This window comes from Phoca vitulina, unplaced genomic scaffold, assembly GCF_004348235.1.
Source record: "Phoca vitulina isolate PV1807 unplaced genomic scaffold, GSC_HSeal_1.0 scaffold6, whole genome shotgun sequence".
Lineage (NCBI taxonomy): Eukaryota > Metazoa > Chordata > Mammalia > Carnivora > Phocidae > Phoca > Phoca vitulina.
This window is the reverse complement of record NW_022589709.1, coordinates 34,737,060-34,763,516: the sequence shown is the minus strand read 5'-3', so window position 1 is coordinate 34,763,516 and position 26,457 is coordinate 34,737,060. Positions and strand designations below refer to the sequence as shown.

The following is a 26,457-nucleotide window of genomic DNA, read 5'->3' as shown; positions in this document are numbered from 1 at the left end:
TGTCAGGCATTATTGCTCCCTTTTTCCTCTCCATCAGTTTGGCTAAATGGTAGTTCAGTTTCATAGGGATTAAGTATTTATTTGCTGATCTAGTGGTAGACTGAGTCTTAGAAATCAAGCCCTCTGTTGCCAGGGGTAGGGGTATAACTATCCTGGGGCACCAAAGATGGTGGTATCTCCTGTTGCTGTCATCATAATAGGCACCTAGAGTTGAAAGTGTAAACTCCAGGATGGTGATATTGACCCTGAAGCAAAACCAAGATGGGCATATAGTGCTTGGACTGAGGTTGGTAGCATGTTTTAGGTCAGGTTTACTAATTTACTTATTACTTTCTATACTTTTAAAATCCCTTTTTATATTCCAAGAACTGACATTGTAGGAAACTCCTCGTACCTTGTTTTCTCTCAGGAGATCCAGCAAATGAAAATGACAGCCCTGCAATAGCTAAATATCTAAGCTAAAACATATTTTAAAAGCTCTAATTGGTATAATAACCAGTAATTTTCTTTTCTTTTTTGGCATCACACATTTCGTATCTTGCATTTTCAGTTTCCCTCAATCACATAATTATCTGATATTCTTGTGGATTTTAAGAGGTGGTTTTGGTGTCATATTCTTCAATTAATTGACCAGTTTGCTTGCATTAAGTGTAATCTCTTGTGCTTTGACTTCCTGCCTATGGGACATTTGAGTTTAGTAGAACCTTTGGAGGCTTTTTTCCTGATTTGTTGAATTTAATACTAGTTCCTGGTCCAAGTGAGAAATGCCAGAGGCAGTACAAAGAATATTCTGTGTACTTGCAGCTTAAGCTTCCCTAAAAGTAATGCTATTTCTGAGTGCAAGATTGGATTGACTACCTTGGTTCTGCTTATTTTCATTGTGTGAATAATGGCTAGATAAACTTATTTTCTTTGGCCATTCCGTTGACTTTTGAACTTGGTTACAGCTCTTTTGTGGACTGTTTGAGACTGAATGTGACTTGTCAAGATTCTTACATTGAAGTGCTACCCCCACCAATGTGATTGTATTTGGAGGTGGGGCTTTTGGGAGAATAGATGAGGTTATAAGTGTGGTACTCCCATGATGGAATTGATACCCTTATAAAAAGAGGAAAAGACATGAGAGCTATCTCTCTCTCCATGAGCACACAGTAAGGAAAGGCCATTGTGGGCACACTTCTCAGGCTGCTGTCTACAAGCCAGGAAGAGAGCACTCAGGAAGAATCAACTCTGCTAGCACCTTGATCTTGGGCTTCCCAGTTTCCAGAACTGTGAGAAATAAATATCTGTTGTTTAAGCCACAGATCAGTTTATGGCATTTTGTTATAGCAGCAACCTGGCTGTCTAAGACATAGGCCTTTTCCAGGTTTTGGATTCAATACAAATAGAAGAGGGCAATTAAAACTTAACCAGTATTGAGCATATGGAGGTGATAATAATTCTACTTCCTTAATTCTCCTGGAATCATACTTTAAAATCAAATATAAAAATAGATTATTTTTGGAGACAATATCTTTATGTTTGTAAGCATTTTATTTATCCTTTCATTTGGCCATGTCAAGCATTTTTTTTTTTTGTCAGCAATCTAGATGAGTACTGCAATGTAAATATCTTATTTTTCCTTTCTACAGTGTCCATCCCCCTACAACCTGATTATAGTGCCTTGTTTTCCTTGGGAAATCACCTTTCCCCATTTTTACTCCCCAGTCCATGGGATTGAAGGGAGGCTTACTTCATCCATGGCTCCAGGAGTGAATGTGATATTCAGGTGAGGAAAATCAGAGAACTACATCTCCTGACCACACTGATTGGTTCTGATATGGACATATGATTCATTTCAAGCCAATGAGAGATAGGTTTAAGTCTTTTGCTGAAACATTGGGACAAAGGCTGAAGTCCATAAAGAGGAAAATGATGCTGAGAGAGGAAGAGTACCCAGGTGGTATCATTTGATTACCTGGACTCTGTTGTATCTGAATCTACCCTGGACTTTTTGATCGTGTAAGCCAATACTTTCCTCTTTGGCTTAGTCAGTTTTAATTGAATCTTTACTAATTATAACCAAAAGAGTGCTAAATAACATGATTACCAAATTCACAGACAGTAAGAAGCATGAAGAAATAGAGAATATATTAGAATATATTACAGAGTGAAAATCCAGAAAGATCTTAGCTAAAAAGAAGAGTAGCAACCTAGTAAGATACAATGTAGTAGTGATAAATATAAAGTCCTATATTTGCTCCAGATCATCAGCTGAGCAGAATGAGGGTGAGGCTGACATGGATAAATACGAAAAAGATTTAGTCATTTTAGTGAATTGTCAGCTCAGTCACCATTATTAGTATGAGAAAACCATCAAAAATATGTGTGTTCTATTCCATTAATCTATTTACCTATCCTTTTTTTTTTTTTTTTTTTTTTTAAAGATTCTATTTATTTATTTGGCAGAGGGAGACAGCCAGAGAGGGAACACAAGCAGGGGGAGTGGGAGAGGGAGAAGCAGGCTACCGACTGAGCAGGGAACCCGATGTGGGGCTCGATCCCAGGACCCTGGGATCATGACCTGAGCCGAAGGCAGACACTTAACGACTAAGCCACCCAGGTGCCCCCTATTCACCTATCCTTATGCCCATGCCACAGTGTACCCTGTTGTCTTAATGGCTATAGCTATACTGTAAGTCTCAAAAATTAGGTAGTGTGACTCTGCCAACTTTGTTCTTCTAGACTGTTGGCTATTCTATGTCCTTTGCATTTCTATATAAATAAAATATTGTGAGTTTCCCCAAATTAAAAAGAATTAGTTAAGAATTGTATAATTTTTCAAGCTAGTAGGACTAGGGAATTATAAATCATTTTTAATGCCATTGTCACTTGAACTGGTTAAAAAAATAATACTCATTATACTTTAACAGTCCTTTGGGAAAATAGATACTGAATTATGCCAGGTCTTCAGAAATACATACTGAAGATGAAAAGGCCGTGTATTTTTATCTTTATAAACATAGTATATTTGTGGAGAAATACATAAGAAACTACTAACAGTATTTTGCTCTGGCGGGCAGGTGGATTGGGTATCTGGTAAAGGACAGAGATTTTTTTGTGTACCCTTGAAATCTTTTAAGTTAAAAAAGCTAATAAAATTTTTCAAAATAAAAATGTAGTATACACTTTCATTATTCATGTATGTTTGATATCTATCTCTAAATCATAATTCCCTTGTATGCATGAAATCTGTTCTGATTTATGATTGTGGGTTCTGTTTGTAGTTAATGTCACTGCAGTTTTCCCTCTTTATTTCCTGGCTCAGCCCATCATGTGGATTCTAAGGAGCTTTAATCAATCTAGTAGATTCTGCATTTAACAAATTCTTTGATGTACCTCTTAAGATTTTTATGATTGTTCTTTACCCCCAAATAAATAATAAATATATGTTCGGGCTTATAGTTCTTTTTTAGTGCTTCTTGTTTTTGCTCAACTTAATTTACAGTTTCTTGTGTATCTTGACTGTACTTAATTTATCCAGGCCTCAGTTGCTTAATCTGTAAAATGTGTTGGCTAAAGTGTGGTCCAAAGTCTCTTCTGGTCCTGTGAGTTCGTAAGTTTGTCTTCCATTTCATTTCATTCGATTCCATTCATGATCCAGATGAACGGGGATGACATAATCGTCGAGACAAGATATGACATTCATAGAGTATTCAAGCTTCAGGAAAGTTATGCCTGCTTTTTGCTACTCCTTAGACCTGTGATTCACAGTTCTAGTTTTAGAATATTCAGGATGTCTGTAGTTACTAACAGGTGTGATAGATTGAATCATGGACCCCTCCCTGCATCTGCACTCCTGCCCTGGCTTCCTTGTGGGCATAGGGTACTTCCTCAGTTCTTCATTTGCTCTGGCTAATGACATATGAGCAGCAATTGTGTCATTTTTCAGCCTAAGACTTAAGAGGGCTTGTATGCTTCCACTAGTCATCTTGTGCTTCTGTTTCTGCTGGCTCAAGGAGAATGAGAGACATGGGGAGCAGAACTACAGATCTGAATTAGAAGCAGAGGCTGTCCATAGAGCCCAGCTTGGATCAGCTGTCTCAGCTGACCTGTGGATCTTCAATAATAAATAATTATTAAGTCTTGGTGTTGTCTGTGACACAGCATTTTTGTGATACAATAGGTACAATTGACTTTTATCAAAATGTATTTTTAAATAGGAAACACATTCACATGGTTCAAAAATAAAAATATAAAAAGGCATATAGTGAAATGTTTTGCTCCATGCCCTGTTACTTGTTCACCTGGTTCCTATCCAATGTCCTACCACCACAAAGTACCCACTTGAGGGATGCCTGGATGGCTTAGTTGGTTAAACATCTGCCTTCAGCTCAGGTTATGATTCTGGGGTTGCTGGGATGGAGCCCCATGTCAGGATCCCTGCTCACTGGGGAGCCTGCTTCTCCCTCTCCCTCTCACCCCCTCTCCCCCAGCTTGTGCTCTCTCTCTTTCACTCTGACAGATAAATAAATTAAATATTTAATTAAAAAAAAAGTTACCTACTTGATTGGTTTCTTTTGTATCCTTCTAGAGTTTCTTATGTAAATGCAAACAGACAAGAATATATAATCTTGGCTCCCATTTCCACCATTTTACACAGTTTTATGCTTTGCTTTTTCATCTGCTATCTTAGATATATTTGTGTATCACTATATAGAAAGCTTCTTTATTCCTTTTCACAGCTGTATTTCATACCATAATAAAAGAGAATACAGTCTCCTATTGATGGTCACTTGTTTTCTACCTTTTGCTGCAATGTAAGATATCCCCAATATCTGTGGGATACATTCTCAAGAAAAAGAAGATGTATACAGATGGAATAGCTACTGCCAAAGTGTCTTTCATAGGGGAACACATGAGTTTTAATTGGTAAGAGATATTGTAAATATCTAACAGCATTTTCCTTTAATCTGCAGGGCCAGTGTAATATTTCACACAGGAAGCCATCCTACTGACATTCCAGGAGGACATGAAGTGATATTTTCAGAGAGCTGACGCCTCTATACCAGGAAGTTCCCAGCGCTTTATAGGTATCAGCTTCTTAAATCCTCACAACATCCTGTGAGGTACTGTTACTACCCTCATCTTAAAGATGAGGAGATTGATGTGGAGGGAAGCTGAGTGACTTGCCTCATCTCATTCAGCTAGAAAGCAGTGGAGTTGGGATTCTAACTTAAGTAGACTTACTCCAGGCTAAGACCACTAAACCATAACTTCTCTAAAATTACTTTTAAAATATAGGTATAATTAAACTAATATTAGTATAATATCCTAAAATATTTTTCCTGACATGCCCTGTTTTGATAGCTTTCATAAAAAATAATCTATAAATTGTGTGTGGGGGGTGGGGTGGGGGGTCTGCATTTGACTGTACCTATGGGAATCTGGTGAATTTCCACTTATCAACCTGAAGATGTATTAAGATATATAAGAAACTGGGACACCTGGGTGGCTCAGTCAGTTAAGCATCTGCTTTTGGCTCAGGTCATGATCTCAGGGTCCTGCTTAGCAGGGAGCCTGCTTCTCCTTCTCCCTCTGCTCCTCCCCCCACTCCCCTGCTTGTGCTCTCTCTCAAATAAATAAAAAATATTTTTAAAAAAAGATATATAAGAAACCATTATGAACTTGACTCACTTTCAAACTTCTGTGGTTATAATTGTTGGTTGAATTTTTAGAAAATGGGTTTTGGAAAATATGTGTAAGTATCTATAATTTGCTAAGCAGATAACATACCTTTGGCACAATTAAAAATATCACCTCTAATATATATTCATTTAATATTCATATCACTCCTGTAAATTATAGGTATTAATATTCTGATATTACAGATGAGGAAACTGAAGCTCAGAGAAAGGGGTTGACTTGCTCAGTATCACCCAGATAGTAAGGATGATGATGATAATGAGTAATATTTACTGAGTACTTCCTACATACCAGGCACCATTGCTGGGCCCACTTTACATGGACCTATTCAATCTTCACAACAATTCTATGAGCATTTGCTCTTACAGCTTTACAGATGATAAAATAGGATTTAAAGAAATTTAGAAACTTTCTTAAGGCCATATAGCTAGGAAGTGACAGTGTTGGGCACTTAATCCAGGTTTGTTATGAGGGTAATTTTGATGTGTCGACTTGGGTAGGCTTCAGTTCCCACTGTAACATCCAGTGAAACACTAGTCTAGGTGTTGCTGTGAAGGTATTTTAAAGGTGTGATTAAAGCCCCTAATCAGATGACTTTAAGTAAGGGAGATTATCCTAGATAATCTACATGGACCTAACTCAGTCATTTGAAAGGTCCGAAGAGCGGAGCTGAAGCTTCCCTGAAGAAGAAATCCTGCCTGAGGACTGCAGCTTCAGCTGCCTGAGAGTTGCAGCCTGCTCTTCCTGATGGTCTGTCCTATGGATTTCAGACTTGCCTAGCTATCCCTCATAATCACACAAACCAATTCTTTACAATAAATTTCTTAATATTTAAGAAATATACAAAGGAATACCACTCAGCCATCAATACCACTCAGGAGAAATAAAATCTCCTACTAGTTCTCTTTCTCTGGTTGAACCCTGATACGTTTGTCTAAATCCAAAGCTGAAGCACTTGCCAGAATGCTATACTCATTCTTTGTATACAGCAAATTAGAAATTTGAAACCAAGTCCAGAGCTCTGTGCTGCATATACATCGGAACCACACATTACACTTAATTATTCACTGCCTCAGTATAATGAAGTAATGAGCTTTTATATTTTGTACCCTCCAACTTGATAAGCATTTTGAAGGCAGACACCAGATTTAACTTATCTTATTTTTCCTGTACTATATATCATGCACACAGGACGCACAGCTCTATTGTCAAAATGATTTCTGTCACACTTGCACACAGGCACGTGGCATTTGCCTTCTTGCTTTTGTACTCTCAATTTGGAGGCCATCGTTATTTTTTTTTCCCTAACTTTTCTTTAACTTTTCTGTTTTAATTCTTAACTTACAAGCTTTTAGGAGCTTAGAATTTTAGTCAATGTTGCTGTCCCCTGTCTTATCCAATTATTAGGGTTTGTCATGAGTATGTAAAACCCTAGTGGAAGAAAGAGGTGATAGTCTGTCAGAGTGTTGGGTGATGATTTGGCTTAGCTGTTTAACCTGTGCTGCAGTCCTTCTCGGGCTGGACCTCTGACAGATATTGACAAGAAAAATTAAAAAAATTTTCAGTTCCCCAATGAGTATAGTTGGAATAGAAGGAACTTGTTCCTTACTATAGATAAGCTCTAAATCTAAGGTCAAAATGTTATTGAAGAGCAGATCCTAAGACTTAAGTGATTGGTCCCAAAAGATACTTTTATCCTTCTCTATTTGTATTCTGTTTATTTTTTTAAATTTAAATTCAATTAATTAACATATAATGTCTTATTTGTTTCAGGGTACAGGTCTGTGATTCATCAGTCTGATATAATACCAGTGCTCATTACAACACATACCCTCCCCAATGTCCATCACCTAGTTACCCCATCCCTCCACCCCACTCCCCTCCAGCAACCCTTAGTTTGTTTCCTAGAGTTAAGAGTCTCTTATGGTTTGTCTCCCTCTCTGGTTTCATCTTATTTCATTTTTTCTTCTCTTCCTCTATGATCCTCTGCCTTGTTTCTTAAATTCCACTTCTCAGTGACATCATATGGTAATTGTCTTTCTCTGACTGACTTATTTCACGTAGCATAATACCCTTTAGTTCCATCCATGTTGTTGCGAATGGCAATATTTCATTTTTTGATGGCTGAGTGGTATTCCTTTGTATATATATATATATATACCACATCTTCTTTATCCATTCATCTGTCCATGGACATCTGGGCTCTTTCCATAGTTTAGCTATTGTGGACATTGCTGCTATAAACTCTGGGGTGGAGGTGCCCCTTCAGATCACTACATTTGTATCTTTGGGGTAAATTCCCAGTAGTGCAATTGCTGGGTCATAGGGTAGCTCTATTTTCAACTTTTTGAGGAACCTCCATACTGTTATCCAGAGTGGCTCACCAGCTTGCATTCGCACCAACAGTGTAAGAGAGTTCCCCTTTCTCCACATCCTCACCAACATCTGTCATATCCTGAATGGTTAATTTTAGCCACTCTGACTGGTGTGAGGTGGCATCTCATTGTGATTTTGATTTTGATTTCCCTGATGCCGAGTGATGTGGAGCATTTTTTCATGATTCTGTTGACCATATGTATGTCTTCTTTGAAGAAAGGACGGTTCATGACTTCTGCCCATTTCTCGATTGGATTATTTGTTCTTTGGGTGTTGAATTTGAGAAATTCTTTATAGATTTTGGATACTAGCCCTTTAGCTGATAAGACATTTGCAAATATCTTCTCCCATTCTGTCGGTTGTCTTTAGGTTTTGTCGACTGTTTCCTTTGCTGTGCAAAAGCTTTTTATCTTGATGAAGTCCCAGTAGGTCATTTTTGCCTTTGTTTCCCTTGCTTTGGAGACATGTCTAGCAAGAAGGTGCTGCAGTCGAGGTCGAACCTCTAGGATTTTGATGGATTCCTGTCTCACATTTAGGTTTTTCATCCATTTTGAGTCATTTTTGTTTATGGTGTAAGGAAATGGTCCAGTTTCATTCTTCTGCATGTGGCTGTCCAATTTTCCCAGCACCATTTGTTAAAGAGACTGTCTTTTTTGCATTGCATGTTCTTTCTTGCTTTGTGAAAGATTAGTTGACCGTAAGTTCAGGGTCCATTTCTGGTTCTCTATTCTGTTCCATTGATCTGTGTGTCTGTTTTTGTGCCAGTACCATACTGTCTTGATGATCACAGCTTTGTAATTAAGCTTGAAGTCTGGAATTTGATGCCACCCGTTTGGTTTTCTTTTTCAATATTCCTTTGGCTATTCGGGGTCTTTTCTGGTTCCATACAAATTTTAGGATTATTTGTTCCAGCTCTGTGAAAAAAGTGGATGGTATTTTGATACGGATTGCATTGAATGTACAGATTACTCTAGGTAGCCTAGACATTTTAACAATATTTGTTCTTCCAATCCATGAGCATGGAACATTTTCCCATTTCTTTGTGTCTTCCTCAATTTCCTTCATGAGTGTTCTAGAGTTTTCTGAGTACAGATCCTTTGCCTCTTTGGTTAGGTTTATTCCTAGGTATCTTATGGTTTTGGGTGCAATTGTTAATGGGATCGACTCCTTAATTTCTCTTTCTTCTGTCTCATTGTTGGTGTATAGAAATGCAACTGATTTCTGTGCATTGATTTTATATCCTGCCACTTTACTGAATTCCTGTATGAGTTCTAACAATTTTGGGGTGTAGTCTTTTGGGTTTTCCACATAGAGTGTAGTGTCATCTGCAGAGTGAGAATTTGACTTCTTCTTTGCCAATTCAGATGCCTTTTATTTCTTTTTGTTGTCTGATTGCTGAAGCTAGAACTTCTAGTACTATGCTGAACAGCCGTGGTAATAATGGACATCCCTTCCATGTTCCTGACCCTAGGGGAAAAGCTCTCAGTTTTTCCCCACTGAGAATGATATTTGCTGTGGGATTTTCATAGATGGCTTTTATGATATTGTTTTATGAATTATGATTATGGCCTTTCTTCATATTGATATGGCTTTTCATAGATGGCTTTTATGATATTCACACTATGAAGAGTTTTAATCAAGAAAGGATGGTGTACTTTGTCAGATGCTTTTTCTCCATCTATTGAGAGGATCATATGGTTCTTGTCCTTTCTTTTATTTATGTAGTGTATGACATTTTTGATTTGCAGATGTTGAACCACCTTTGCAGCCCAGGAATAAATCCCACTTGGTCGTGGTGAATAATCCTTTTAATGTACTGTTGGATCCTATTGGCTAGTACCTTGGTGAGAATTTTTGCACCCATGTTCATCAGGGATATTGGTCTGTAATTCTCCTTTGTGGTGGGTATTTGTCAGGTATGGGGATCAAGGTAATGCTCACCTAATAGAAAGAGTTTGGAAGTTTTCCTTCCCTTTCTATTTTTGAAACAGCTTCAGAAGAATAGGTATTCATTCTTCTTTCAATGTTTGGTAGAATTCCCCTGGGAAGCCATCGGGCCCTGGGCTCTTGTTTGTTGGTAGATTTTTGATGACTGCTTCAATTTCCTTGCTGGCTATGGGTCTGTTCAGGTTTTCTATTTCTTCCTGGTTCAGTTTTGGTAGTTTATACATCTCTGGGAATGCATCCATTTCTTCCAGATTGCCTTATTTGTTGGCATATAGTTGCTCATAATATGTTCTTATAACTGTTTATATTTCTTCAGTGTTGGTTGTGAACTGTCCTCTTTCAGTCATGATTTTATTTATTTGGGTCCTTTCTCTTTTCTTTTGATAAGTCTGGCCAAGGGTTTATCAATCTTATTAATTCTTTCAAAGAACCAGCTCCTAGTTTCGTTGATCTGTTCTACTGTTCTTTTGGTTTCTATTTCATTGATTTCTGATCTAATCTTTATTATTTCTCTTCTCCTGCTGGGTTTAGGCTTTATTTGCTGTTCTTTACCCAGCTCCTTTAGTTGTAAGGTTAGGTTGTGTATTTGAGACCTTTCTTGTTTCTTGATAAAGGCTAGTATTGCTATGTACTTCCCTCTTAAGACTGCCTTTGCTGCATCCCAAAGATTTTGAACATTTGTGTTTTCATTTGCATTTGTTTCCATGAATTTTTAAATTCTTCTTTAATTTCCTGGTTGACCCATCCATTCTTTAGTAGGATGCTCTTTAGACTCCATGTATTTGAGTTCTTTCCAACTCTCCTCTTGTGATTGAGTTTAAGTTTCAAAGCATTGTGGTCCGAAAATATGCAGGGAATGATCCCAATCTTTTGGTACTGGTTGAGACCTGATTTTTAACCAGTATGTGATCTATTCTGGAGAATGTTTCAGGTGCACTAGAGAAGAATGTGTATTCTGTTGCTTTGGGATGGAATGTTCTGAATATATCTGTGAAGTCCATCTGGTCCAGTGTGTCATTCAAAGCCCTTATTTCCTTGTTGATCTTTTGCTGAGATGATCTGTCCATTGCAGTGAGGGGGTGTTAAAGTCCCCTACTATGATTGTATTATTATGGATGTGTTTCTTTGATTTTGTTATTAATTGGCTTATTTAATTGGCTGCTCCCATGTTAGGGACCTAAATATTTATAATTGTTAGATCTTCTTGTTGGATAGACCCTTTAATTATGATATAGTGTCCTTCCTCATCTCTTATTACAGTCTTTGGTTTAAAAATCTAATTTTTCTGATATAAGGATTGCCACTCCAGCAATGTCCATTAGTATGATAAATGGTTTTCCACCCCCTCACTTTCAATCTGGAGGTGTCTTTGGGTCTAAAATGAGTCTCTTGCACACAACATATGGATGGATGGGTCTTGGTTTTTTATCCAATCTGATACCCTGTGTATTTCGATTGGAGCGTTTAGCCCATTTACATTCAGAGTAACTGTTGAAAGATATGAATTTAGTGCCATTGTATTGCCTGTAAAGTGACTGTTGCTGTATATTTGTATTTTGTTTCTTTTTTTTAAGGATTTTATTTATTTGAGAGAGAGCGAGCGAGAGGGAATGAGAGAGATTGGGGTGAAGGGCAGAGAGAGAAGCAGACTCCCCAGTGAGCAGGGAGCCTGATGTGGGACTCATTCCTGGGACTCCCAGATCATGACCTGACCCAAAGACAGACACTTAATCGACTGAGCACCCAGGCATCCTGTATTTTGTTTCTTAAGTAAGATTTCTCTTTAACATTTTCTCATCTCATGTCAGTTAGGCTCAAAGTACATGATACATCCCTTGCTCAGAGAATAAGAGGTTCTCCTCAGACTTTCTTATAACTTAGCAGGCCCATTTTCAGTTGTAGTAAATTCCAGCTTAACTTTTATGTACTATGATAACATTTCTTTCATAGTTCTTAAATATGTGACTCATATTTAAAACAGTAACAATTAGTGGTTATATAATATTTGGTATTAGTATCATAAATCTTTTAATATCATAAGTCTTTGATTTGGGCCACCAGTGTATGCCTATTGCCATTGTAAAGACTAAGAAAACAAGATGTAAAAATAGTAGGCCCCCTTTAAGCCTTTACTTCAGTCACAATCAGGATTAAGACTAGAACTTAAATTTTTTGACTCTGGTTAGAGATTGAGAAATTTTATTTAGATGGGTCATAGACTATGTGAGCTAAGCCACAAAATGTGGAATGTGTCTCACTTTCCTAAGGTTACAAAAATTTATATTAAGGTTTATATAGGATACGTTTATTTTATATGGAAAGTAAAACCACATGCATCTTATTTTGAAAAATCCTAAGGCCAATATAAAAGCTAAGATAGTTATTTAAATTTACTCCAGGTGATTTAGCTGCTGGTACTGCGTTGTGTTGCTTACTTTGTCTGGTGAAAATAATCCCCTTGTTATTTCTTCTTCCTTCTTCTCTTCTGCAAGAATTTTATCAGGAATAATTCCCTACATTGAAGTCATGCAGAAAATATGTAAACATCCAACACACTTTTGCAAATCTGTAAAGTATAAAGTTGAGAACATTCAACATTTCCCAATTCAGGCTACCAAGGAAAATGTGCAGAAATACTATTTTGAGATATAAACCAGTAAAGTCCAATGCAAACTATCAAAAGAACAAAGTAGGAATCAGCCTTCATTTGTTTACTTCCAGGTATAAATTAGTTGATAACGAGCTTGCTTAGATTAAGTAAGCATAGATATGTGCCAGAGATAGTGGTTATTACTGTTGAACATACAATTCTGGTCTTAAAGGAGTTCTATTTGTGTTATCCCTGGACAATGCAAAAGGGTCATTTGACCCCTGGAAAGTAAATAAAAATGACTATTCTACGTTGCTCCCATTGGTTTTTTTTTTTTTTAATTTTATTATTTGAGAGTGAGAGTGAATGAGAGAGAGCACAAGCCGGGGGAGGGGCAGAGGGAGAGGGAGGAACAGACTCCGCCATGAGCAGGGAGCCCAATGTAGGACTTGATCCCAGGACCCTGGGATCATGACCTGAGCTGAAGACGGATGCTTAATTGACTGAGTCACCCAGGCACCCACCTCCATTGGTATTAAACATATTTGTTAATCCCATGACTTGAACAAAGGGCAAGTTTGCCTTGAAACTATGATTTCCCCAACATGACAACATTTAAGCAAGATCTGTTAAAGAACACTTTTGCAAGGAGAGAAAAAACTCTCTAAAGGATATCTCCCCCTAATCACTCTCCTTGGTAGGTACACATAACTTAGAGACCACTCTAGTCTCTAAACTCATTGTTTTTAGGATGCCTGAGTTTGAACTCTCCTCCTCTACTTTCTAGTTACGTGATTCTGCCTAACAGTCATTAGGGCTGTTCACTAATATTTTGGTTTCCTCCTTTTAGCACATGGTAGGTTTGTACTTCTCCTTGAAATAGGTCATGGCCACATGACCTCTAGGAAGAAGTCAGGGCATAAATCACCATCTTTATCTTCCCCCTGCATGGCAACCAGCTTCATATCAGACAACAGATGCTCCATCGTTCTAACAAAAGCAGAGTCCTAACCAAGCCACAATAGACAGGGAGCATGAATGAAAAACAAAGCTGTTGCCTTAAACCACTGAGATTTTGGGATTGTATTATTATAATCTCACCTACCCTTACTAACAAAGTGGCCTTGAATAAGTACATAACTCTGTTAGTTTTCTTATGTGTAAAATAGGGATATTAATAGTAACTACCTTGGGCTGGTGTGAGGACTAAATGAGATTATCCAGCTAAAGCACTTAGTACAATGTCTGGCACATGATACATCCTCAATTAGTGTTGGCTGCTATTGTTACCATCATTATCCAGAATCTTGGGGGCTAAATATTATATATATATTTTTTATTTTCTAAAAATATATATTTTAGGGGCACCTGGGTGGCTCAGTCATTAAACATCTGCTTTCAGCTCGGGTCATGATCCCAGGGTCCTGGGATTGAGCCCTGCATCGGGCTCCCTGTTTGGCGGGAAGCCTGTTTCTCCCTCTCCCACTTCCCCTGCTTTTGTTCCCTCTCTCACTGTCTCTCTCTCTGTCAAATAAATAAATAAAATCTTTAAAAATATTTTAAAAATTCCCCAAGTTTACCCCCTTTATATCCAACCTTTTTCAAAGAATTTTTTTTTCTTGCACATCTTTCTAAAATGTATCACATCCTTTTTACCTTAAATAGAATTCTTAAGGACTTAGGGTCATTATTATAAATGTCAGTTATTATACTGTAATGTAATATGGTTCAGGAGGACACTTTGAAGTGTGCAGGGCATCTGCTCTGATTTTCAGTGTATTTTTATAGCAGTTTTTGTTCTTTGTCACTTCTTTGCTGTTCTCAGTGTACCTTTGACAATTATTTTTTTTAAAAAAATCTCATTGAGGGGCGCCTGGGTGGCTCAGATGGTTAAGCATCTATCTTCAGCTCAGGTCATGATCTCCAGGTCCTGGGATGGAGCCCCATATCAGGCTACCGGCTCAGCGGGGAGTCTGCTTCTCCCTCTCCCTCTGCCTCTCCCCTGCTCATGCTCTCTCTCTCTCTGTATCTCTCTGTCTCAAATGAATAAATAAAATCTTTAAAAAAATAATAATCTCATTGACCTAATATACTGCTTTCATTCTGCTGCAAATTTTGGGAAGATGTTAACCAGTTTTTTAAGAATTATACATAAGTTAAAAGAAATTAGCCTGAAGTAAATCACCATTTGGTAAGTATACATTGCTATAATTACTTGTAGTAGCCTACTGGTGTTTTTTCAAAGAAGAAAGAATTCCATCTAATCATCTGTTGCTGCTGGAAAAGTTTCTACCTCACTGTAATTGAGAAGTTAAGCAGAGTCTAAATTGGATAGCATTTGTATTCCATCACTTTTACCATCCATCAGAAGTATAAAGTAGATTAGCATCACTAGTATACTTCCAGTGTCAACAGATAAACTTGGGTGCCTGTGGAGGTTCAGGGTGCCTCTCACTCATTATTCCTTACCTCGAAACCCCATCTTGTGACTATCTTGGTACTGGAAGATACTGCTACCATTCCTGCCACTCTCAGAAACCGAAGTGGCAAAGACCAGTAAAGGTAGAAAAAGGGGGTAAGGAAGGAGAGCAGATTTTCCCAATGCACTCCTAATGTATCCAAGTGGAAATGGAAATTTGTCATTACCACTTCCAGGTGATGTCAGCTTATTTGGGAGTATTGCATGGTTACTCACAATCCTAAGTTCTCTATTATTATTGTTAGTGTGTGTGTGTGTGTGTGTGTGTGTGTGTGTGTGTATTTGGGGCATTAAAGAAATAACATAGTTCCTGACCATTGTAATTTATCCAATATATGTGATTATGGTGAGTTATCAGGGCATATGATTTCTGAAGAACAATAAAAGACAATACCTCTGTACATATAGGGTATCTGTTTCCTCATTCCCATTGGTTTCTCCTTCCTCTGTAACAGCCTTTGGACTTTGCTTTGGCAGGCAAAGCACAGCTGAGACTGTAGCTGGAGATCTACTTTTTCTCAACAGATCTAGACCAATTAGATGTTATCTCTTGGAATTTGAATCTTGAGTGACAAAATGACTGAAACAATTGGAATGGAATCATTGTAGCAGCAAAATCCTGAAGGAGGGGAGAAGTCATTAGCTTCTGCTATTTAAACCCCCAGAACTGCCTGACTCCTGATCTTTTTCAAGGCTTCTGGGGCTATCTCATACCTAGAAATTCATTTTCTCCTTTAGTCCATTTCCGTTGCTTATCACTAAAAAACTACACAATAAACTTTTGTGTTTTATGTTTCACAGTGAGCATTAATGTAAAAAGACATTTTAAATGCTAGTTATTTTTAAATATATTGAACAAGAAGATATATTTTTTAAGAATAGAATTTTAATGATTTTGAGTAAAGGCAATTTCTAAAATAGGATATTATGTACCATTTATAGAGCATGTGCTACTTGTCAAATGTCATGCTAAGTGCCTGTGTGTGTGTGTACAGTTATTTAAAAATATATATGTATAAAACTTTGTCATTACCAATGACTTAGTGAGTAAGCTTACTACCCCTGTTTTATAAATGGAAAAACTGAAGCCTAGAATGGTTAATTTGGCAGTCACACAGCTGGAAAGTTGTGGAGGTAGGATTTATAACCAGATCTGGTTGACTTAACCACTATGATATATTGTTTCCCATATCAGAAATAATGTTATTTTTTGGATTCAGTTATAAGCTAGTACCTGCTTGGAAATTAGGTATGTCCTCTTTTTTACTAGGGTTCTGAGAACATAGCAGAATGAATGTTAATAAAAATAAGCAGCAGATTTATAACACATCTCTGAAGTGAAAATGGTTGTAAATATCAGTCCTCTAGTCCAGTACCATTACTACATTTGTTTCAAATTGTGTTTTCAAAAGAGAGATATTTAGGGCGCCTGGGTGGCTCAGTTGGTTAAGTGTCTGCCTTCCACTTAGGTCATGATCCCAGGGTCCTGGGATCGAGTCCCGTATTGGGTTCCCTGCTCAGCGGGGACTCGGCTTCTCCCTCTCCCTCTGCTGTGGGTGTGCTCTCTCTCTCTCTCTCTGTCAAATAAATAAATAAATAAAATCTTAAAAAAAAGAGAGAGAGATTTAATTCAATTACCATAGATAATACTAAGCTTAGTCAGAAGTTTATATTTAAAAATTTGTGATATAGATTTTAATTGAATTAGAATTTTATTGCCTATTTTGTTATAATCTAGTATTTTTCCTGTTTTTTTTAAAAATATAAACTAATGCAAATCTAGAAAGTGTGTAATCTACTACAGAGCAGGGAAGTGAGACTGTTCAACTAAGAATCATTATTAACTTTATTCTCATAGAATGAATGGAGAGAGCTTGATCAGTATAACTGCATGCTTTCTGAAATTTCTAAACACTCTATGATGAAAAATTAGTTGACATGATGGAACTTTTTCTACACAAAAGAATAATTTAAAAAATTATAGATGCCTCTCAGTATTTAGGATTCTAAAAGCATGCCACAAGAAACCAGCTTTGTGCCTAAAAAACCCTCTTGTTCAGTTGTTTCAAGCTAGTATTGTTTACAAGGTCCTTGTTGGTCAACATTTTCCATTTTTCACAATTCAAAAGTTTTTAAAGTTTGTGCAAAATTTTCTAGGAAACGTTTTCTTCATCTTAAAAGGATTACTGATTTTCAATTACCTTGAGTGGTCTAACTAAGTATAATTATATCAATACGTCCAAACCTAAACTGTTGAAACGAAATGCCTAAGTGCCAAGATGTATGTCATATTGTCAAAGATTATGGATTCATAGAACAAAAAATCTTATATCATAAATATATATTTGTGAAAACATTGAGGTAGAATTGTGAGACCTTGCCTGAAGTACAAATACAATTACATATTTAAAATGAGGCAAAAAAAAGGTATAGAAAAGGCGTCTAATGCAGTGGTCCCCATGTATACATGGCCAAACATGGGAGATAGCTATGTTCTGGTTTTCTCCAGGAATCCTCCCAAGTTTAAGGGTAGTTCTTAGAACTCTACTTCTCCAACATGAACAGGTGTATCTATTCATAACTCCTCCTCTTAATTCATTATATATAATTTCATTAGAAAGGAGCAGGAATGGAATTAGGCTCTGCAGAGAAACAGAACCAATACGTATAATAACTAACTAAGTAACTAACTAAGTAACTAACTAACTAAATTTGTTTTCAGGCATTGGCTTATGAGATTGTGGGGACTGACAAGTGTGAAATCTGTGGGGCAGGCAGATCTGCAGGCTGGACACTCAGATAGGAGCTGAAATTCCTTCCTCTCCAGGAAACCTGTTTCTGCTCTTAAATCCTTCAGTTGATTGATGAGGCCCATTCACCTTTATTGAGGGTAATCTCCTTTACTTAAAGTCAACTGATTGTAGATATTAAGCACATTTACAAAAATACTTTCACAGCAACACCTAGATCAGTGTTTGATTAAATAACTGGGTACTATAGCATAGCCAAGTTGACACACACACTAATCATCCTTCAGTCTCTATGTGGCAACCATGCTGGTGGAAGGAAGTCTCTGGAAAATTTTCAGACATAGCCCAACCTCGCTCAAGGGTGGCTGGGAAAAGGAGGTAGAACAGGTGTCACCTCTTTCCCCTTCTTCCCTCAAGACATCGCCCACACCACTTCCCCAGTGATTGTGCAGTCATGATAGTGGAGCAGAAGGGTTGCTTTACTCTAGATAAGCTAGGAAATGATGGTTTCATCATTTCTGGGAAACCTGGGTGTAAGAGGTCAAGATGTAGGTGATTATAGGATGGCTTTTGACAAATAACTCTTGTGGGGTTAGGGTGAAGGGCATCATATCCTGGTGAAAATGATAGTCTTGGTTTCACTTTGCTGATGAGAGTCTAAATAAGATTTTACTTTGAAATGCCACTTATGGAAGCTGTTTGGGCCTCTCTTCTATCTTGGCACAAAATTGTAATATTCGATAATAAATTAATACTGTTAGATGAGCAGCTAGGCTCAAGACTAGTGAGGGATTCGAGGTTTCCAAATCTCTCTTGCTTTCAGAACCTCTGAAATACGTTTTCTTCTTATGGCTGCTTTATGCTAAAAAACCTGTGAACTGGGACACAGAGAACAGGAATAGTAATGGAAAGATTGGATCCTGGATACGCATAAAATTATTCACTATTTAAAAGTCTTGAAGGTATAATCCAAAATATGGGTCATGGAAAATTTTAGGACATAGCAATGTTATGAGACATTCTTAAATAGTCCTGTTTTGTATAACAGGCCAGTTAAATAATGAAGGGTAGAAATAAAAAGACTTACACAATATGATAAGGGGATGAAATTTTGATTCCAACTTTACCTTTGGAAACATGGATAGCTAATAAAATCCTGTAGAAATTACATCTCACCAGTGAGAAAATGTAACTTATAACCTACTAATGAAATAGTTACAAAATAAACACAGACTTTCCTTTATTTCAGATTAATTTCAGCCAAGAAATGAAATAGCTAACAAAAGCCACAGAGTTATTATCATCCAGTGCAGGCAAAGCACTTACTAAAACCATAATCCCTCAAATTGATACAAACTGAAAATAGTGCAGAAATATTACACGGTATTTGCCCCAAGTGACTTTTTAGCAGTCTCTACCTCTAGAACATCATCCAAGTTTATTTTATTATTGTGAGGGAAAAGATTCTGATTTACTCATATTGTGTCAGGAGCAGCACTTAGCAAGTTCAGTCATTTTTAAAATTTACCTATGGTTAAAAAATAACCGAAAAACAAACAATCCAAAGGTGGGAGTGGGGGGAAGAAAGAAAAGCTTACTTACATGATGCTTTGTAAAGGCAAAAAGTTAAAACATGTCTGCACTGGAAAATAATTGAAAAATTGTAATAATGTTTCACTTCCCAGTTGAGGCTGAGAGGAAGCAGGGTGGCAGTGCTGTTTAGAATCCGTAGGGATTGGACAAAACTTCAGTAGGACTCCTTGTTTGGCTCCTGTCAACCACAAAGAAAAGTGCTTTGTCTGCTCCAAAGAGAATTTACACAGAATCTCAGCAGAAACATCTGCTGTTTTACAGCAGATAAAACTCCTGAGGTATGTCTTTTACAGCTAGAAGCAAGATAATAGACATTTATTAGGACCTCACTTCCATTTTATTATCTGATAAAAACAGATGAATTAGGCTCTCTACTTATAACATATTACCTTGATTAAAACAGATTAATGCTATTTTGTGTGAAGTAAAGACCTCAAAGCAATTTTAACATTGTTTTCATACGAGTAGAAAAAAAATGTATATTTTCCCCATCTGTTTCTAAGTCCACAGAGTCAGGGTGTCCAGTGCTCACTTTCTCAGAACTTGATGGTACACTTTTTTTGCCAGGATTTTCTCATTGATTCCAAATAGAGGCTGGGCCTTTTGGCATGGTTAAATGTCATATTCCAGGTCATATTTTTGCTAATTTCTTAACACATTAAAAATTATTTTTTCTGCTTCTGAGTCTCACTTAGTAAAGCTTCTCTGGTGGATTCAGCCAAAGAACTAGTGTTTGATCATTTGAGTTTGAGTGGAATTAGTCTGATGCTTTTTCACATTTCCCCCAACTGAGTTTAATAAAATCCTTCTCTGCTCATGGGACATTTAGGTATAAAGTTCAGTTGTTTGAGACAGAGCCAGCCAGTACCCCCAGGCCACATGGGCCCTCAGTAACTCATGAGAATGAGGTGCCCTGCTTGACTGTCTCCAACTTGACTCGCCACTTCCGATTAAGTATGCCATTTCTTAAAATAGATGAAGACTCAAATGAGAGAAAAAAAATTATCTGCTGAAAAACTTTCACTGCTGATTCAACTTAACAACAGTTATTTTGTGGGTTGTGATGTCAATGTCTATTATAGTCCAATTTTGCTGTCTTTTCTTTTAAAATACAAGGAAAATTGTGCAAAGAGGCAGAGACCAGATATCCTGCAAATGTGTATGAGAAAGCTCAACAGGCAGGAAGCGAAATTAAAGTTTGGTCCGTGTCCACCAGATATTGAGAGTAATGGGAAAATGTATAGAGACACTTTATCGTCATTTGTTGGTTCTTCTAGTTTTTCAAGTTCTCAGCAGAACCAGGATGAAAGTCATTCTATAATGAACAAATGATTTCATGGTAATGGAGTTAAAACTTACAAAAAGGAGTCAAGAAACTTCCCGGAAATATTTGTTTGTGTTTCCCCAGCTGCTTAGTGTCCAGGTAAATCTGAATGCTAAGGATAAATCCTGAACTACTTCAAAATAGTGTGATCATATTAGAAAATGTACTTCCCATTCCCATGTCAGTGTTCAAAGAATTGATTTTGAGAAAATACACATATTGCCAAAATGGACCATGCTCTGTGGCCGCACTTAGATTTTGCTAAGCCAGTGGAAATATTTCTGAGATTGCTGTAATGCACATGCCCTCCATGAAGACAGTCTTTTCAATATACTGTTTTCCACAACTTTGGGGAGAATTCATGGAGCATGGGTGCTCAGGTGTAAACACATGATTTGAAATCACATTAGGAGGCCAAATGAAGTTTTCAATTTTTTCAAACATAAAAAGAAGGGGACTTGAATTTGTCAGGGACGTCTGAGAAAGCTTTCCTAACAAGACACTATTAAGCTGAGATCTAAAAGGCAAATAGATTTTCTTTAGTCACATGCTTTGATGAAGGCCTAAAAGCAAGGAAGAAAACAGAGTGTAAGATACAGCTGACTGGCTCCCAATTAATTAAATCTTGAGTGTCTTCTTTGTGCAAAACATAGCCTAAGCTCTGGGGATATAATAGTGAATCAGGACACACTCAGACACAGTCCTCATGTTAGTTCCTCTCTATGGAGGGAGACAAACACTAGTCAAATTGCAGAAATAAATTCTGTTAAATAGACCAAGACGCTAGGGGAACATATACAAAGGAAATGTGAACTAATTGTGGCTGCCAAGGAAGGCTTTTCTATGGAAGTTACAACTGAGCAGAGATCTAAATAAGAGTTAAATAGCTGAAGAGAGGAGAGCACAGTGTTTCAGGCAGAGGGAGAAGCATGTATAAAAGTTTGACTGCTCATCCTTACTACAGGGACTTCTGTTTTCCTCACAAATAATGCTTTACAACATGTGAAAGTCTGAACTTTTTCTGTTCAAATTCTAAATAAATTCAGAGTGGCTGAAAGAATAAATTAATCAGGGTCTTAAACTGGGCTATGGGGGGGCCAGGGGGTTTTGATGTACACTGAGGCAGTGGACTAAGAAAGGAATAGAGGAAATATGGAATGATGAGCTCATACCATACTTAGATCTCAGAAAAAGAGGCTCTGGCTCTGTGCTTCAGAGGGCTCTCAAGTCTGAATATATACAACATATAAACAATAAATTATTTAAAAACCATAGGCTCTTTCACTAAACATTCATGTTTGTGGACTAACACCCATCAGGCTACAGCAAAATGCTTTCCCACATCTTTTAACTACCTCCTAGAAATAAAAAACAATTACATCTGAATGCTGTGACATATTGTGGGTTATGCTACCTCCAACATGAGAAAAGGAGAATGCTTCAGAGTTCAGGGAGGATTTGAATGGCAGAAACACTTAAATAAGAGAAAAGACAAACTAATTAACTTGTCACATCCTTCTCACAGCATGAATACATTAGGTATCTGCATAATGAAGTTTTATTTTCCACTAGTGCTGAGCATCCCTTTTCTTGTTTCCCTCCATATAAAGCAATTTATGGTTCTGGACTTACTCCAGATATCCTCAGTATTTGCAATTATTGTAAATGATGGCCGAAGAGTATTTTGCAATATTAAACAATATTCATATTACTCTCTTATATTTGTGTGCATCTATGTCTAGATGTAATATGCTTAAAGTGTGATAACCAACTCTTAAACATTAGCAACTAGATGGACATTGAATGCTAGAAATGCAAGTAGTTTTATTAAATGCTTAATGAGAGTATTTAAATTTTCCAAAAATTAAAATGAAAATTCAGCATTTAGTTTTGCTTTATAATTTGATATTCATTCTAGTTTATATTTTATCTTTTAATTTTAATAATTTTGTATATTTTAGAAGAGAAAGAGCTATTAACACATGAAGAGTTTTCATTTTTCTGCATTTTAAATTTACATTTCTGATTAAAATATATTTAAATTTTTATACCCTTTATACAACTACATTTTACTTTTTAATCTTTTAGATCCTTGAGAATGAGGGCCAGTGAAAAAATAAAGAATTTTGATAGAAATGGGGAATTCAAAAGTACAGATTAGAAAAGAAAAAAAGCTATAAAGGAAAAAGAAATACAGAATTTTCAGAGTGAAGGTCTACTTAAGTTAAAAATAAAAATATGGGAATAATGAAAGTGAGCAGACTTCTACTGAGCACGGCCCTAAAAGAGTTTGCAAACAAGAGATTACAAATTCTTTTTTAATGGAAATGTAACCACTGATCAAAACAATGCAAATTAAGAAGAACATTATTCTCATTAATCCACAACTTAAATGGGTCAGATAAAAACCTCTCTCAACTTTACATTCTTTATTAAATGAAGATTTAATTATTAATTAAAACAATGAGAATGAAAAAGAGGATCAATTTTATATCAGTTTCATAATCCAGAAAAAACGAAAGCAATTCTGGCCTGCCAATTGGAAGATGGAGAAATGGATGGTCTTGATATTAGCAAATAGAGGAAGACTACTCCAGAGCGTCTGACTGGATGATGATCTTAGAAATGGCAATGCCAGGGGTGCCTGGGTGGCTCAGTTGGTTAAGCGACTGCCTTTGGCTCAGGTCATGGTTCCAGGGTCTGTGGATTGAGCCCCGCATCGGGCCCCTGCTTGGCAGGAAGCCTGCTTCTCCCTCGCCCACTTGCCCTGCTTGTGTTCCCTCTCTAGCGGTCTCTCTCTCTCTCTGTCAATTAAATAAATAAATAAAACCTTAAAAAAAAATGGCAATGCCATGTCCTTCTGACAATATTCCTAGTAAAACACATTCAGGTTCAAATTAATGATTAGAATTTTCCATTGCATGAACATGGCAGAATTTTTAATATTTAATTTTATTCCAAAATTCTTTCAAATAGGAGATTGTAGAAACTGGCTTTTATATTCTCTACTTAGAAACTACTTTGTTGTCATTTGTTAATATGTTTCACAACCAATCTTCACGATTGGCTTCAGCCAGTGAATGTATTTGTGATAAGAAACACTTAAATTTTCAATTAAAATGCCATGAAATGTCATTTGCACACAGGCTCAGATGTAATTACTAGAACTGAAAAAAAAAGTGCCAAATAACAGCAAACAACCAATAATATTCCAGAAATAAAAATATATGTCAAGCTAGTACATGGGCATAATGTTCTTTACAGAATAATGTTGTATATTCAATATTCATCTAAGCTTAATGATACCTTTCATGGCATAACAGCACAATATTTATAGAACTTAATGGCAGATATCTAGGATTGGTAGAAATGATCTTGAAATTTGAAGAAAGAATGACCAAAAATTTAAGATGGATAAAAAATAATGAAACAAATGATGACTCTCTGGTATGGTGTATTAGAAAACAAATGAATTAAAAAAAAAAAAAGCAGAAACAGACCTGTAAATAAAGAGAACAAACTGAGGGGAGAGCGGTCGGGGAATGAGCAAAATGGATGAAGAGGAGTGGGAGATACAGGCTTCCATTTATGGGATGAATAAATTATGGGAATAAAGGGCACAGCATAGGGAATTCAGTCAATGATACTGTAATAGTGTTGTATGGTGACAGATGGTAGCTACACTTGTGGGGAGCATAGCATAATGAATAGAGAAGCTGAATTGCTATGTTGCACACCTGAAACTAATGTAACATTGTGTGTCAGCTCTACCCCCCCCCCCAAAAAAAGGAATCTTATCAGAGACTAATAAAAACATTACATTAAAAAAATAAAAGGTTGTTGAGGGCAAAACTGTGATAGTGGTGCTAACGTGGTTGATAACAACAAAGGTGATTTTGGTGAAAAATTCAGAACAATTCTTTATGCAATTTATGGTACATAGTTTGAACTTATTCCTGAGAGAGATTGCCTCAGTGTTGCTGATGTTGTTGACATATTTTGGAACAGCTTAAATTGGATAGAGTATTTTCAGGATCTGTCCAAAGGTGGAACATCTTGAGATAAACATCGAATTTGACTGTAATACATGTGGATTAGCAATGTTTACTAGCTATTAATATTAGCAAAAGCTTAGAAAAAAGCAGATCTAAGTTTGGCTACTTTTAAAAAGTTTAAAAAAACACTTAAAATTTAAAGAAAGTAGTTTTTAATAAATAGAAACTGCAAGTGCAATATGCAACAAAAGTGACAATTTGGAAAAAAATAAAATTAAAATGAAGAAATAAAAATGGTCAAATAACTACAAAGGAGAAGATTCACATACACAAAAAATTCCCGAACTAATTTCTATAAAGGCTATTTTTTGGCTCTTAGAGGCCAAAAAACAATTTGAACAAATTGAGCAACATGCTGCTGCTTTTGATTTTTTTAATATTCCAGAATTAAAATTAATGTAAAAGCAGAAGAATTAGGAAAAACTGTATGAATCTAGATATTGTTTTAAGAGATCCTGAAAAATCATGATGTGATAGCAACCTGTATGGTGAAATTCAAATACTTGCAATAACAATATATCAAGTGCAAATTCACTATAATGTTTGAGCATATGTGAAATAAATATTCACTTCTGAACTGAGTATTGTTTTAAAAATGTTATTGACAATTCCATTTGTAACTATCTCAGCAGAGCTAAGTTTTTCCAAATGGAATTAATAAAAACTATGTAATAAATTTGACCCAAGGAAGGTTGTCCAGTTTGGTATTTCCTGTCCGTAGAACTCAAATTATGTGAAAATCTTGATTTAACAAGATCATTAGTAATCTTGGTGAACCAAAGGCAAAAAAATATATATTTCATAGAATAAATATATATTATTTTATGAATTATGGACGTCTTGATTGCTCATCCAAATATTACTCAGACAGGTGCAGTAATAATTGAGTTCAGTAGTCTTTGTTATTTTGCTGACTTTTAGTGGTATAAAACCCATAGCTTTGCACATATTTAAAAAATTTTGTTGTTATGAAGTTGTCAAGATAGGAAGAGAAGACATATTGTAGCTAACAATTTTGTTAGCCTGATTTATAACTTTTAAGTATGGGCCTTCATTTGTATTCTTGCCCTGATCCTTCAAATGTTAGAGGTATAACTGGATGAACTGCTTTTCTCACATGTATAAGATTTTCTAGATAGAAGGCAATGCACCTGCCTGTTGGACAGTAGCCTAGAGGCCCATGTTTGGTCAGCCTTCTTTGGTTAATCATTGGTAGGATGGGATTGTGAACAGCTTAGAGGTAGGCCATATGGATAGACAATAAGCAATACTAATTGCTATCCCATGAAAGATTTAGAGCAGGAAGGAAAGAGCTTAAGAATCCCAGATGCCTGGGGATGAGGGTAAGAGGAAGGAGGTTATTTTTAAGTAGTACTCTTTGCCAATTATTCTCCCCTTCATCCTCCACCCCACTTCTGGGATTTGCTACACTAAATGCAAGTGTCCAAGGTCTAGATGATATTACCTGAGCTTATTTCTAATGCTTACAAAAACCTCTTGTGCACTTAGTCTAGCCTGTCCGAGTTTCCTCATTTAATAATTTTGAGTTAGAGTATTAACTTATTATACCATATTACTTTGATGGTTAGGAGGTAAAAATAATTATAAAATACTTGGCAAAAATAAAGCCAAAATGAGTGTGCCATGATAATATATGC

At 36.5% G+C, this 26,457-nt stretch overlaps 1 long non-coding RNA gene across 1 annotated transcript in view; it reads left to right on the top strand.

Moving 5' to 3' along the window:
• The first annotated feature begins 4,725 nt into the window (after positions 1-4,725).
• Positions 4,726-26,457, top strand: part of LOC116632222 — an 85,596-nt gene continuing 63,864 nt past the window's right edge. The window contains exons 1-2 of the long non-coding RNA XR_004299368.1: positions 4,726-4,799; positions 4,959-5,072. This is a non-coding gene — a long non-coding RNA (uncharacterized LOC116632222). The remainder of the gene's footprint in view (positions 4,800-4,958; positions 5,073-26,457) is intronic.